This window comes from Balaenoptera borealis (assembly GCF_965194805.1).
Source record: "Balaenoptera borealis genome assembly, chromosome: X".
In the NCBI taxonomy this organism is placed as follows: Eukaryota; Metazoa; Chordata; class Mammalia; order Artiodactyla; family Balaenopteridae; genus Balaenoptera; species Balaenoptera borealis.
In genome coordinates, this window is record NC_138881.1 from 97,485,988 (window position 1) to 97,501,770 (window position 15,783).

General features: G+C 36.4%; 2 protein-coding genes and 1 long non-coding RNA gene across 4 annotated transcripts in view; 1 reads left to right on the forward strand and 2 right to left on the reverse strand.

The window, feature by feature from the left end:
* The window catches only part of LUZP4 (leucine zipper protein 4), a 389,928-nt gene that overhangs the window by 56,459 nt on the left and 317,686 nt on the right, over window positions 1-15,783 (forward strand). The gene's annotated exons all lie outside the window — the stretch shown is intronic.
* The window catches only part of IL13RA2 (interleukin 13 receptor subunit alpha 2), a 139,456-nt gene that overhangs the window by 20,235 nt on the left and 103,438 nt on the right, over window positions 1-15,783 (reverse strand). The gene's annotated exons all lie outside the window — the stretch shown is intronic.
* LOC309620815 overlaps window positions 1-15,783 on the reverse strand; it is a 333,501-nt gene that overhangs the window by 7,084 nt on the left and 310,634 nt on the right. The gene's annotated exons all lie outside the window — the stretch shown is intronic.

A 15,783-nucleotide genomic window follows, 5' to 3' on the forward strand; every position in this document is an offset into this window, starting at 1 on the left:
TTTCTTAGAGCTATGTGAAATGCTGTCTCCCGGGCTATCGTCCTCATTTTGCCCCAAATAAAACTTAACTCTCAACTCTCATGTTGTGCATTTTTTTAAGTCGACACAGTAAAATCAGGAAGGTCACGCTGACCTTCCTCACCTCTCCACCCCCCACCCCAACCCAGCCCTCCTAGCTCTTCACTCCAGAAACAGGTCATAAAACCCTCATGTGAGAGGTGCTCTCCCTACACTTGGAGGAAAGGAGCATCCTTATGTCTGAAGACAGGGGACACCTAGAAGAATCCTAACAAACAGGCCTTGCTAAGTTTTCCCCAGTTTACTATAGTTTCCTCATAGTCCTTAACTTACCATATTGCTGCACAGCTGCACACTCTTTATCAAACCTAGCATAAAAATACTTAGGTCTAACTGTCTCCTGGGGTCTTCATTTCCCTATGAATGCTCTTGTATCCCATAAACAAATTTGTATGTTTTTCTCCTGTTAATCTTTGTCAGTTTCATTTTCAGACCCAGCTAGGAACCATAAGAGGGTCAAGGAAAATTTTTCCTCCCTTACACATGCCAACATTGTGACAGTGACAGTGTGAAGTCAATCTTTTCACCATTACTAATGTGATAAAGGAATATTTACTTCCTTTCTGTTTTATTTGAATTATTCTTATTTGGAGATAAGACTGTTTTTTTGTCACTTGAACATTTCATTTTTTAGTATCAAGATATTAGTCTATAATTATTTGTAAGAGAGTCACTCCATTTCTATTATGTGTGCTCCAAATATTTTTCTCAATTTTACATTTAAATTGTAATTTGTTTATGGAATTTTTAATCCACAGAAATTTTTAACTTTTCTGATTGTTGGGACCCAGGGCTGGCTGCCCCAAAATATGCTTTAATGGCATATTGATTTTTTTGAATTAAAGTTACTTGAAAATCAGCTGGTTCAAAAAGAACACTTTGACCCTCCTTTGTCTCCCTGAATGAACGAAATAAATCTCCCATGTGTGAAGGGTACCCTCCTTACACCAGGAAGCTAACAAGAGACACCCTTATCACTAGAGATAGGGAATTCAGGCTGAGAAGCCTGTATAAACAAACCATGTTTCTTCTTTAATAATATACTACCCCAAGCCCAAACTTTGCTTAAATTCCTCACTAATTAGGCACAGAAACCTAAGCTTCTTTGTGCTGTCTAATCCTCACAACTTAACGTTTCTTTATGTAAAAAGATATCAAAGCTGCCTACTTTTGGTAACTCTCTGAACATCATTTTCATGATCCTCCTGTATATACAAAATTAAATTGGTTTTTCACCTATTAATTTGTCTCACATCAATTTAATTCTTAGACCAACCAGAAGAACTTAGGAGGGTAGAGGAAAATTTTTTTCCTCCCCAACATGACAAAAGATATTTTTCCCAGAATTCCCTGGTAGTCCAGTGGTCAGGACTCGGTGCTCTCACTGCCAGGGGCCCAGGTTCAATTCCTGGTCGGGGAAACTAAGATCCCACAAGCTTAGCAGCACAGCCAAAAAAAAAAAAAAAAAAAGAAAGACAGAACTGCTGTAAGCTATCTACACTCTAAAATTCTTTGAATATATACATTGCCCAGAACTTCTAGTCAGATTTTAAGGTTACAGTTTTTAAAACATGAAACTTAGATTTAGTTAATATTTCTGGCAAAATGGCACAGTAATTAAAAAAAAAAAACCACCATTATGCAGCATATAAATATCTTGGATTAAAGATAATAAGCGTTTTTTAAATATGCAGTTTTTAAAGCTCCCCAAGTGGTTATGTTACCGGTCCAAGCTCGCTCTGCTCGCCACGTGACAGGCCAGTGAATCGGAGATGAGGTGCTGAGGCAAGGAATATGACTTTACGGAAAGCCAGCAGACCAAGAAGACGGCGGACTAGAGTCCCCAGAAAACATCTTATCGGGGTCTGGATGCCAGTTTTTTTTTATAGAATCAGAGAGGGAGAGGCGGTGAGGAAGTAAGGTAAAAGGGCCATCAGTCTTGCAAAACATCCCCTGGAATGGCCAGCCTCGGTGAGGGGATGTGTTAATTTCTTCTTTTCTGCAGCCATTCACAGGAAGGTGGGGTCAGATTGTCTCCCTGTGAGCTGAACAGAGGCACTTTAGTTTAACATTCAGGCAGAGGGGCAGGGTTCCCTGAGGCCGGCCATTATGTATAATTCTAATAACAAAAGCAACGAAAATCAAAGGTTAAAGTCAAAGAAAGAGATCGAACATGGAATCCGATTTAGCTCTTCCCTGTTACAGTTATAATGGCAGCTAGGTTCTCAAACTTAGCAGTTCTCAAACCTAGCTGCCATTATAACAACTTGGGGAGCTTTAAAAAATACCAATGCCAGGATATCAGCCCCAGAGATTTGGATTTAATTATTTTGTGTTGGAGGTTCATCAGTATTTCAGTATTTTTAAAAGCTCACCACATGATGCAAAACATGCTATCTGGGTTAAAAACAGCTGTTTCAAATTCATAATAGTATTCAAACAAAAGATAGGATATCCCCAAGGGCGAAAAACAAAGAAGAAGCAGGAAACCAGAGAGTTGTTACAGTGGAATTTATGGCTATCCTGGGATCATTCTCTCATTACTGTAATGATGAGACGTGAATGTTAAATGGCCAGCTGCCCAAGGATAGGAGATGATGCCTTTGTGCAACACAAGTTAGGGAGACAAGAAAAATTTGAATGTAAAAATAAAAAGATTCACCAAGCATTTGCTAACCAAAACACACAGACAGACACACACACACCCATACAAACACACACACACAAATACAGATACTGTTAAAAACAATTATTCAATGACATTTGTTTAAAGACAGTAAGACTTTATTTAAGGTGGGACTATTGTGATAAGTAGAAGACCAGTGAAATGGAGTCTTGCAGTAGGGGAGAGAAATTGGGCACAACTCTGAATACAGCATAGGAAAATGGGAATTTAAAGCCAAGGAGCAGGATGGGGGTCATTGAATGGAACATTACTAAAAGGAAACATCAGAGGTAAGGGAGGATTCTGGCTAAGCCAACTTAATAGGATTCTTGCTTAAGACAGGCCAGGGTAATCAGACATCACCTGGGGGACAGGAGAGGATGAGGAACCCAATAGATATCAAGGACCAGGTATGGACTATAGGGGATTCTAGCTAAGCAGATTAAGTAGGATTCTTGCTAAAATTGGGCAATACAGAAGTACAAAAGTCAAGGCCTAGTTGAAAAAAGTTCAGAGGAGCTTGAGTAGAGTTTGCTCAAGGACAGAATTTTGGTCAACACACACACACATGCACATGCACACACACAAATCCACCTTGGGTAGTTATATTAGTATCTATCAACATATACCTTAAGATATGATGCATTATAAGAGATACAGAGGGTTACTACATAATGATAAAATGTTCAGGTGACTCAGAAAATATAAGGATCCTAAGTAGTATAAATCAAAAGATGTTGACTCAAAATATAAGCAAAATTGACAGAACTATGGAGAAAATTTAATAAATTTATACTCTTGGTGGGAGACTTCAAAATGATTTTCTAAACTGTTGATCAGTCAAGGAAAAAATATTTAGTAAGAATAGAGTAGATTTAAACAACACAGTTAACAATCTTGATTCAGTGGTCATATATAGAACTTGCAGGTGATCAAAATATGCCACCCCAAAATATGCCACTCTTAAATAAGGATGATTTTGAGCTGAAGACATTTGAGAATCAACGAATTTAAGAAGAGGCTTTCTCTGAAATTCCCTTCTCTGCTTAAAAACAGATCCTCCAAAAAAAAAGAAAGAAGCAATTGTCATAAATCTTCTCCTTCAGAGATTAATCAACCAGGGAAGACTGACTCTTACCACAAAAGAGGAGAGAAGTCAGTACCATGCTCGAACAGACATTGTCAAAAATTATCTCCCATCCATTCTCCTAAGGGCTCATTTATCTTTCCTAAAAATCATTTGCTCTCCCATAAGTGGCCTTTCATCCCCTCCCCTGCTTTTCCCCTATAAACTCTCAAATCTCACTGCTGATTTGGGCATTAATTTCCTTCTGTGATACCCCCATGCACATAAAATTAAAAATTAATATATTTGTGAGGAGATTGGTTCAAGATGGCAGAGTAGAAGGACATGCCCTCACTCCCTCCTGCAAGAGCACCAGAACCATAATTAACTGTTGAACATTCATCGAAAGGAAGACACTGGAACTCACCAAAAAAGATACCCCACATCCAGAGACAAAGGAGAAGCCACAGTGAGATGGTAGGAGGGGTGTAATCACAATAAAATCAAATCCCATAAGCACTAGGTGGGTGACTCACAAACTGGAGAACAATTTTACCACAGAAGTCCACCCACTGGAGAGAAGGTTCTGAGCCCCGCATCGGGCTTCCCAACCTGGGGGTCCAGCAATGGGAGGAGGAATTCCCAGAGAATCAGACTTTGAAGGCTGGTGGGATTTGATTGCAGGAATTTGACAGGACTTGGAGAAACAGAGACTGCACTCATGGAGGCCACACACAAAAGTAGTTTGTGCATCAGGCTGCAGGGGGAAGGAGCAGTGACCCCGTAGGAGACTGAACCACACCTACCAGCTAGTGTTGGAGGGTCTCCTGCAGAGCCGGGGGGTGGCTGTGGCTCACCGCAGGGGCAATGACACTGGCAGAAGAAGCTCAGGGAAGTACTCCTTGGCATGAGCCCTCCCAAAGTCCATGATTAGCCCCACCAAAGAGCCTGTAGCCTCCACTGCTGGGTCACCTAAGGCCAAAAATCCAACGGAGGGAACTCAGCCCCACCCATCAGCAGACAAGTGGATTAAAGTTTTACTGATCTCTGCCCACCAGAGCAACACCCAGCTCTACCACCACCAGTCTCTCCCATCAGGAAGCTTGGACAAGCCTCATAGATAGCCTCATCCACCAGAAGGAAGACAGCAGAAGCAAGAAAAACTACAATCCTGAGGCCTGTGGAATGAAAACCACATTCACAGAAAGATAGACAAAATGAAAAGGCAGAGGACTATGTACCAGATGAAGGAAGAAGATAAAACCCCAGGAAAACAACTAAATGAAGTGGAGATAGGCAACCTTCCAGAAAAAGAATTCAGAATAATGATAGTGAAGATGATCCAGACCTTGGAAAAAGAATGGAGGCAAAGATCAAGAATATGCAAGAAATGTTTAACAAAGACCTAGAAGAATTAAAGAACAAACAGAGATGAACAATACAATAACTGAAATGAAAAATACACTAGAAGGAATCAATAGCAGAATAACTGTGGGAGAAGAACGGATAAGTGACCTGGAAGACAGAATGGTGGAATTCACTGGCACAGAACAGAATAAAAAAAAAAGAATGAAAATAAATACAGGCAGCCTAAGAGACCTCTGGGACAACAGTAAACGCACAATCATTCGAATTATAGGGCTCCCAGAAGGAGAGGAGAGAGAGAAAGGACCCAAGAAAATATTTGAAGAGATTATACTCGAAAAATTCCCTAACATGGAAAAGGAAATAGCCACCCAAGTCCAGGAAGTGCAGAGAGTCCCAGGCAGGAAAAACGCAAGGAGAAACACGTCAAGACACATAGTAATCAAACTGACAAAAATTAAAGACAAAGAAAAATTATTAAAAGCAACAAGGGAAAAACAACAAATAACATACAAGGGAACTCCCATAAGGTTATCAGCTGATTTCTCAGCAGAAACTCTACAAGCCAGAAGGGAGTGGCACAATATATTAAAAGTGATGAAAGGGAAGAACTGACAACCAAGATTACTCTACCCGGCAAGGATCTCACGCAGATTCAACAGAGAAATCAAAAGCTTTACAGAGAAGCAAAAGCTAAGAGAATTCAGCACCACCAAACCAGCTCTACAACAAATGCTAAAAGAACTTCTCTAAGTGGGACACACAAGAGAAGGAAAGGACCTACAAAAACGCACCAAAAACAAATAAGAAAATGGTCATAGGAACATACATATCGATAATTACCTTAAATATGAATGGATTAAATGTTTCGCCAAAAGACACAGGCTCACTGAATGGATACAAAAACAAGACCCATATATATGCTGTCTACAAGAGACCCACTTCAGACCTAGGGACACATACAGACTGAAAGTGAGGGGATGGAAAAAGATATTCCATGCAAATGGAAATCAAAAGAAAGCTGGAGTAGCAATTTTCATATCAGACAAAATAGACTTTAAAACAAAGACTATTACAAGAGACAAAGAAGGACACTACATAATGATCCAGGGAACAAACCAAGAAGAAGATATAACAGTTGTAAATATTTATGCACCCAACATAAGAGCACCTCAATACATAAGGTAAATGCTAACAGCCATAAAAGGGCAAATCGACAGGAACACAATAGAAGGGGACTTTAACACCACACTTTCACCAAGGGTCAGATCATCTAAAATGAAAATAAATAAGGAAACACAGGCTTTAAATGATACATGAAAGAAGATGGACTTAATTGCTATTTACAGGACATTCCATCCAAGAACAACAGAATTCACTTTCTTCTCAACTGCTCAAGGAACATTCTCCAGGATAGATTATATCTTGGGTGAAAAATCAAGCCTTGGCAAATTTAAGAAAATTGAAATCATATCAAGTGTCTTTTCCGATCACAACGCTATGAGACTAGATATCAATTACATGAAAAAAATCTGCAAAAAATACAAACACATGGAGGCTGAACAATACACTACTAAATAAGCAAGAGATCACTGAAGAAATCAAAGAGGAAATCAAAAAATACCTAGAAACAAATGACAGTGAAAACACCACGACCCAAATCGTATGGGATGCAGCAAAAGCAGTTCTAAGAGGGAAGTTTAGAGCAATACAAGCCTACCTCAAGAAACAAGAAACATCTCATATAAACAACCTAACCTTACACCTAAAACAATTAGAGAAAGAGGAACAAAAAAACTTAAAGTTAGCAGAAGGAAAGAAATCATAACTATCAGATCAGAAATAAATGAAAGAGAAATGAGAGAAACAATACCAAAGACCAATAAAACTAAAAGCTGATCCTTTGAGAAGGTAAACAAAATTGATAAACCCTTAGCCAGACTCATCAAGAGGGAAAAGACTCAAATCAATAGAATTAGAAATGTAAAAGGGGAAGTAACAACTGACACTGCAGAAATACAAAGGATCATGGAGATTGCTACAAGCAACTATATACCAATAAAATGGACAACCTGGAAGAAATGGACAGATTCTTAGAAAAGCACAACCTCCCGAGGCTGAACCAGAAAGAAATAGAAAAAATGAACAGACCAATCACAAGCACTGAAATTGAAACTGTGATTAAAAATCTTCCAACAAACAAAAACCCAGGACCAGATGGCTTCACAGGCGAATTCTATCAAACATTGAGAGAAGAGCTAACACCTATCCTTCTCAAACTCTTCCAAAATATAGCAGAGGGAGGAACACTCCCAAACTCATTTTATGAGGCCACCATCACCCTGATACCAAAACCAGACAAAGATGTCACAAAAAAAGAAAACCACAGGCCAATATCACTGATGAACATAGATGCAAAAATCCTCAACAAAATACTAGCAAACAGAATCCAACAGCACATTAAAAGGTTCATACACCATGATCAAGTGGGGTTTATCCCAGCAATGCAAGGATTCTTCAATATAAGCAAATCAATCAATGTGATACACCATATTAAAAAATTGAAGGAGAAAAACCATATGATCAACTCAATAGATGCAGAAAAAGCTTTCAACAAAATTCAATACCCATTTATGATAAAAACCCTCCAGAATGTAGGCATATAGGGAACTTACCTCAACATAATAAAGGCCATATATGACAAACCCACAGCCAACATCATTCTCAATGGTGAAAAACTGAAACCATTTCCTCTAAGATCAGGAACAAGACAAGGGTGCCCACTCTCACCACTATTATTCAACATAGTTTCGGAAGTTTTAGCCACAGCAATCAGACAAGAAAAAGAAATAAAAGGAATCCAAATTGGAAAAGAACAAGTATAACTGTCACTGTTTGGAGATGACATGATACTATACATAGAGAATCCTTAAGATGCTACCAAGAAACTAATAGAGCTAATCAATGAATTTGGTAAAGTAGTAGGATACAAAATTAATGCACAGAAATCTCTCACATTCCTATACACTAATGATGAAAAATCTGAAAGAGAAATTATGGAAACACTCCCATTTACCATTGCAACAAAAAGAATAAAATACCTAGGAATAAACCTACCTAGGCAGACAAAAGACCTGTATGCAGAAAACCATAAGACACTGATGAAAGAAATAAAGATAATACCAACAGATGGAGAGATATACCATGTTCTTGGATTGGAAGAATCAACATTGTGAAAATGACTATACTGCCCAAAGCAATCTACAGATTCAGTGCAGTCCCTATCAAACTAACAATGGCATTTTTCACAGAACTAGAACAAAAAATTTCACAATTTGTATGGAAACACAAAGGACCCTGAATAGCCAAAGCAATCTTGGGAAAGGAAAACGGAGCAGGATGAATCAGGCTCCCTTACTTTGGAGTATACTACAAAGCTACAGTAATCAAGACGGGATAGTACTGGCACAAAAACAGAAATATAGATCAATGGAACAGGATAGAAAGCCCAGCGATAAACCCACACACATACGGTCACCTTATCTTTGATAAAGGAGGCAAGCATATACAGTGGAGAAAAGACAGCCTCTTCAATAAGTGGTGCTGGGAAAACTGGACAGCTACATGTAAAAGAATGAAATTAGAACACTCCCTAACACCATACACAAAAATAAATTCAAAATGGATTAAAGACCTAAATGTAAGGCCAGACACCATCAAACTCTTAGAGGAAAACATAGGCAGAACACTCTATGATATAAATCACAGCAAGATCCTTTTTGACCCCCTCCTAGAGTAATGAGAATAAAAACAGAAATAAACAAATGGGACCTAATGAAACTTAAAAGCTTTTACACATTAAAGGAAACCATAAACAAAACGAAAAGACAACCCTCAGAACGGGTGAAAGTATTCGCAAATGAAGCAACTGACAAAGAATTAATCTCCAAAATATACAAAGAGCTCATGCAGCTCAATATCAAAAAATCAACCCAGTCCAAAATTGGGCAGAAGACCTAATAGACATTTCTCCAAAGAAGATATACAGATTGCCAACAAACACATGAAAGGATGCTCAACATCACTAATCATTAGAGAAATGCAAATCAAAAGTACAGTGAGGTATCGCCTCACACCATTCAGAATGGCCACTCTCAAAAAATCTACAAACAATAAATGCTGGAGAGGGTGTGGAGAAAAGGGAACCCTCTTGCACTGTTGGTGGGAATGTAAATTGTTACAGCCACTATGGAGAACACTATGGAGGTTCTTTAGAAAACTAAAAATAGAACTACCATATGACCCAGCAATCCCACTACTGGGCATACACCCAGAGAAAACCATAATTCAAAAAGACACATGCAGCCCATTGTTCATTGCAGCACTCTTTGTAATAGCAAGGTCATGGAAGCCACCTAAATGCCCATCGACAGACGAATGTATAAAGAAGATGTGGTACATATATACAATGGAATATTACTCAGCCATGAAAAGGAATGAAACTGGGTCGTTTGTAGAGACTTGGATGGACCTAGAGACTGTCATACAGAGTGAAGTAAGTCAGAAAGAGAAAAACAAATATCGTATATTAATGCATATATGTGGAATCTAGAAAAATGGTACAGATGAACTGGTTTGCAAGGCAGAAATAGAGACACAGATGTAGAGAACAAACATATGGACACCAAGGGGGGAAAGCGGTGCGGGGGGGGCGGTGATGGTGACATGAATTGGCTTGACATATATACACTAATATGTATAAAATCGATAATTAATAAGAACCTGCTGTATAAAAAATAAATAAAATTTTTTTTTAATTAATATATTTGTATGCCTTTTTTTTCTGTTAATCTGTTATAAGTTTATTTTGCAGATCCAGCCAGAGGACCAAGGAGGGTAGAGGGGAGGGTTTTTCTTCCTCTACAAACTCAGCACCCAGCAATTAGGGAATATAACTTCTCAAGCACAAAAAGGATATTTACAAAATTGACCATGTGCCAAGCAATAAAAAAGTGAAAACAAAATTTAAAGTAATTAGTATCATACAAATAATTTTTTCTGACCACATGCAATTTTTTTTAAAGTAAATAAGAAAAGATAAAATTATATCCTAATATATTTGGAGATTAAAATTACTTCTAAATGGGTCAAAGAAAAACTATTCTTGTGATCTAAAACATAGAATTTAATCTTTGAGGCAAACACTACATATCAATCATTGAAGCAAATGATATATTAAAAGTGGTACATAGAAGGAAATATAACCATAAATGCTCACGATATAAAAGAAAACAGAGAGAAAATTAATGAGTTAAGCTTGTAACTTAAAAGGTAATAAAAGGAAAATTAATAAAACTAAATAAAGTAGATGAAATGTAATTATAAAATCAAGAGCAGTACTCTATGAAACAAAAAAACCAAATATACAATGAAGAGGATTACGAAAGCCAAAAGTTAGATCCTTGAACAAATTAATCAAGTTGAACATATTTTGTTGAGACTACCAAAAATAACAAGAGAAGACACAAATCAACAATGCTGGAAGTTAAAAGGGTGAAATTACTATATACACAAAAGTGAATAAAAAACATATTATAAATAACTTAATACTAATACATTGAATAATATACAAAGAAAAATTATTATGAGTTATACAAATTGTCTTGAGAAAAATTAATAAGACTGAATATTCCTATAACTACCAGAGAAACTGAATAAGTGTTAAATATTTTTACACAAAGGAAGCACCAAAAAGTTCAAGTGAATTCTATCAAACATTCAAGGAATAAAATAAAATTGTAGGTGCAAAAAATTTTTCCTTTCTTCCCTTCTAGGTACTTTGGCTGCTCAGATAATTAAATTGACATAAAAAAGATAACGGGAGAAAAACAAATTTAATTTGGTAGTATGGGAGTCCCAAAGATATAACACCCAAAGGCAAGTCAGGCAATTGAGGTTTATATGCTGTTGGGAGCTAAAGGATGGGATGGGTACCTGGAGCTTCAAAGGACAGTAAGAAGAACAGATATTTGGTAATTAGATGTTTGTCCTGCCATACAGATAGGTCTTTCAGATAGAAAGTTATCTATGGTAATAGCTCTCTTTCTGAGCATGGGCCCCTATCTAAATTCTTTTAGTCAGTTAAGGGAGAGGTAAAAGTTTTTCCTGACTCTGCTGGGTCTTGATTGCCTTCAGCTCAAAATAAACCACATGCCAAAGTGACGTATTTTGGGGTCACATACTCTGTTCCCCCTCACAGTCTTATATAAACTCTCCCTGAGATTAAAAAGAGAATGCTTTCCCACTAATTTGATGTGGCCAGTATAAATCTGACACCAAAGTCAGACAAAGAAAGAACAAGAAAAGAAAACTGCAGGCCATTCACACTCATGAATCCCAAACAAAAATATTAATGAAATTAATCTAGCAGTTTACTATTTCATTACCAAACTGTTTTATCCCAGAAAAGTAAGGTTGGTTTAACATCATTTAATCCATAAATATAATTCACTGCATTAACAGATCAAAGGATGAAGAAAACATGACCATCTCCATAAACAGAAAAAACGTTTGTTAAAATGCAACTTGCAGCAAATTATGAATAGAAGTAAACTTTCTTTCTCCCTGATAAAGCATTATCTACCAAAAATACACAGGAAGCATCATTCATAAGAGTATAACATGAGAACCATTCCCTTTAAAATCAGGAAAATGGCAAGGATGCCTATTATTTCTGCTTCTATTTAATATAAATCAGGAGGTCATACCCAGCATAATATGACAAAAATAATTATCACTATAAATTTGAAATAAATAAATTAAATTATTATTTGAAATAATATAATTTCTACATTGAAAACCCAAAACAAGTTGCAGGTAATTATTTTTCAAAATAAGAGTATTTAGCAAGGTGGGTAGGTGAACAAACTAAAATCAATTTCATTTATCTCCACCAACAATAAATACTTAGTAAATGTAATTACTTTAAAAGATATCATTAGCAATCAGATATCAAATATATGAAGTACCTATCAATAAATCTAACAAAAGATGTACAAATCTAGTATGGAGAAAATTCTAAAATTTCATTGAGAAATATATAAAACACAAAGAAATGGAGTGATAAAAATGTAGAGTTCAGTTCTGCCCAAATTGATCTATACAGACATGGAGTTTGATTAAAATTCCAACAGTGTTCTTCATGTAACATGACAAGATGATTCTAAAATTAGTATTGAAGAGCAAAAGATAGAAAACAGGACACACTTAAAGAAGTTTTGAGAATTTGCACTATAAGATACAAGGGGGCTTCCCTGGTGGCGCAGTGGTTGAGAGTCTGCCTGCCAATGCAGGGGACATGGGTTCGAGCCCTGGTCTGGGAAGATCCCACGTGCCGCGGAGCCGCTGGGCCCGTGAGCCACGGTTGCTGAGCCTGCGCGTCTGGAGCCTGTGCTCCACAAGGAGAGGCCGCGACAGTGAGAGGCCCGCTCATCGCGATGAAGAGTGGTCCCCGCTTGCCACAACTAGAGAAAGCCCTCGCACAGAAATGAAGACCCAACACAGCCATAAATAAATAAATAAACAAATACTTTAAAAAAAAAAAAAAAAGATAAAAGGGTAGCAGAACATGCCACCCCAAAATATACCACTTTGGGCAAATTGATTATTTTGAACTGTAAGCACTTGAAAAACAACAAATGCAGGGAGAGGTTTTCTCTGAACTACTCTTTTCTGCCTAAAGACAGATCCTGCAAAAGGAACTCGATTATCATAGATCCCCTCCCGGGAGTTTCATCAACCAGGGAAGACTGACTCTTATCGCAGGAGACTAGAAGTTGAGCTCACACACAGAAAAACATTGTCACAAACTATCATACCTCTCGTCTATTCTTCTAAGGGTCCATTCATCTTTCCAAAAAATCATTTACTCTTCCCTAAGAGACCTATCCCTTCCCTTTTCCCTATTAAGATAGTATTTAAGACTGAATTCTAAGCCACCTCGGGAAGTTACTCGTTTTTCTCTGGATATCTTCCATGTGTACATGAGGTATACGTGTTAATAAACTTCTGTTTGTTTTTCTCTTGTTAATCTTTTATTACAGAGGTCTCAGCCAAAAGCTCAGAAGGGTAGAGGGAAAATTATTTTCCTCCCCTACAGTATTGTTTTATTATAAAGCTACTAATTAAGACAGATACTGGTGCTTATAAAATTTGTATATGAGCTGAGGGACTTTAGAAGAGTACATTATTTAAAATTCAAAATTAGAAATGAAAACAGATATTTATGTAAGATGAGAAAAATCACAAGAAATTACAAAACTCAAAAAGTTGACATACCACAAATATTACAAAACCCTTAACAATAATAAAATGTTTTAATAATAACTGACTGACACAACTCTATAATACTTTTCTGTGGCTGAATACTCTTCAATTAACCCTTTTTATAACAATAATCTTGTAATATGAGAGTTATCTCAGTCTTCATTTACTATGGCTGATGAAAATTTTTGTATCACTGACAATCTAGAAAAGTTTATTTTCAGCTTCATAACATATTTAGTAATGTAAGTTACCATTGTCAAATTTGGGAAACCTCTATAAAATCTCTTTTATATATGAACTGTAATATTCCAGGGCATTTCAAGTTTTCTTGTACAGTGACTAATCTTAATATAATTTGAACTGACAACACTAATTACCCAGAACAATTCAAAAGCGTTTTAAAATTGTTGCTTCATAGATGTATCGAGCTTCATAGATGTATAACCAAATTACTTTTATACTATATACATTGAAAATTGATGAAAAGGAGTAGGAATTTTTCAATGGAGCATTTCATTCCTTAGACCATTTCGCTGGCTTACTGGCAATTTGTGTGTTATTTCATCTGTAACTGACAGACTTCATCAGGACGAGATGCACCAGATTTAAGACAAGACCCAATATGTTAGGATGAATAAAATATGCAACTTCACAAGGATTTTTAAATTATTGTTAAATGCTAGTGTCCTGTAAGTACAGGAATTCTGATAAGTATGTTTTGTTGATTTCAATAAAAAAGAACAAATATATGGTACATCTCTAATTTTATATACTGGATTATCCAGTAAGTTCCTGATAGGAGAAAATGTTGAATTAACGAGGTATTGATAACAACTGAATTCTCCACTTACAATTTCGTACATCTAAAAGTAGAACTCTTTTCCACAGACAGGATTCTGGTACCATACATTTCAAACATAATTTCTCTACACCACCCAAATAGCTCCACTGTCAAATGTCATAGCACATGTTCATATTGCGATACAGCTGCTAGCTCTACACCTTCTTTTTATGGTTCCAGATGAGTCATTACCTTAGGCAATAGAAATATTTTTGTGGGCAATAGGAGTATTCCTGGAATATTATGCAACATTATGCAATTCATGCATAAAAACATTTGACGAAATCTAAAACCCATTCATGATTTAAAAAAAAAGTACCTCAAGTTAATAAACTTAATAAAGAGCATATACAAAAGAAACCCCTATAGCTAATACCTCTATATGACATTTTGGAAAAGTTAAAACTATGGAGACAATAAAAAGATCAGTAGTTGTCAGGGGTAGGGGTTGGAGCAGGGATGAATAGGCAAAGCACAGAGGATTTTTTGGGCAGTGAATACACTCTGTATGATACCATAAAAATGTATACATGTCATTGTACATTTGTCCAAACCCATAGAATGTACAACACCAAGAGTTAACCCTAATGTAAACTATGGACTTTGAGTGATAAGGATGTGTCAATGTAAGCTCATCAACTGTAACAAATGTATCACTCTGGTGAGGGATGTTGATAGTGGGGGAAGCTATGCATGTCTGGGAGTAGGAGGTATATAGGAAATCTCTGTACCTTCCCCTCAATTTTGCTGTGATTCTAAAACTTCTCTAAAAAAGATAGCCTTAATAATAAAAAGTAAATAAATTAATAATTTTTAAAAGAAGATATACATATGACACATAGGCACTAGTGTAATGCAAGTTAAAACCACAATGTGATATATCCCAGATACCTATTAAGATAGCTAAAACTTCTAATCATACAAGGTTTTGAGAAAGCTGTGGAACAACTGTAACTCTTAAAACACTCAGGGTGGAAATGTAAAATGATACAAACACTATTCCCTTGAGGGAATATTTACACACACATACACACACACACACAGTTATGTGGATGTTTTACAAATAGATTTCTGCTATTGTTTTTTGTTCTTCACAAAATTTTAGAACACTTTTTACATCAGTACATATAAAAACATCCCATTCTTTTTAATTCTCATGATATTCCATATAATGAATAAGCTGTAATTTATTTAAGCATTTCTCAATTGCTAAATATTTAGGCTGCTCACTAATTTTTTCTCATATTATTCTTCAATGTGCATACTTCTACATTTATCCTCATAAATTTTGTGGGTATTTCTGTATGACTTTTTCAATCATTGATTCAGGTTTTTACTATTATTAACAATTATCTTGAGAGAAATAATTTTTCAGAGTTTTTCTAGATTCATCCAAGAGATAGTATATCTGACTATATCACTTACAATCCAACTAGGAAAAAG